Consider the following 222-nt stretch of genomic DNA (forward strand, 5'->3'; position numbering starts at 1 on the left):
AAAAATGAAAGCCAGTTCCCTTCCTTCCTTCCTTTCTTCCTTCCAGAGAGGTACCTATGGATGTCACTGGCTTATAGGTACCTTTGGAGGTCACATCACATCACAAACACACACATTAACTTTAGCCACATAGCTACACAAGCGTGTGAGCTTGTAGATCTGCTATTTTCAAAAAGATTTATATATTTGAAAATTGACACTGTGCTGTCCGCCCCCCCCCCC

This window comes from Protomyctophum bolini (genome assembly GCF_963924005.1).
Source record: "Protomyctophum bolini genome assembly, chromosome: 6".
Classification (NCBI taxonomy): Eukaryota; Metazoa; Chordata; class Actinopteri; order Myctophiformes; family Myctophidae; genus Protomyctophum; species Protomyctophum bolini.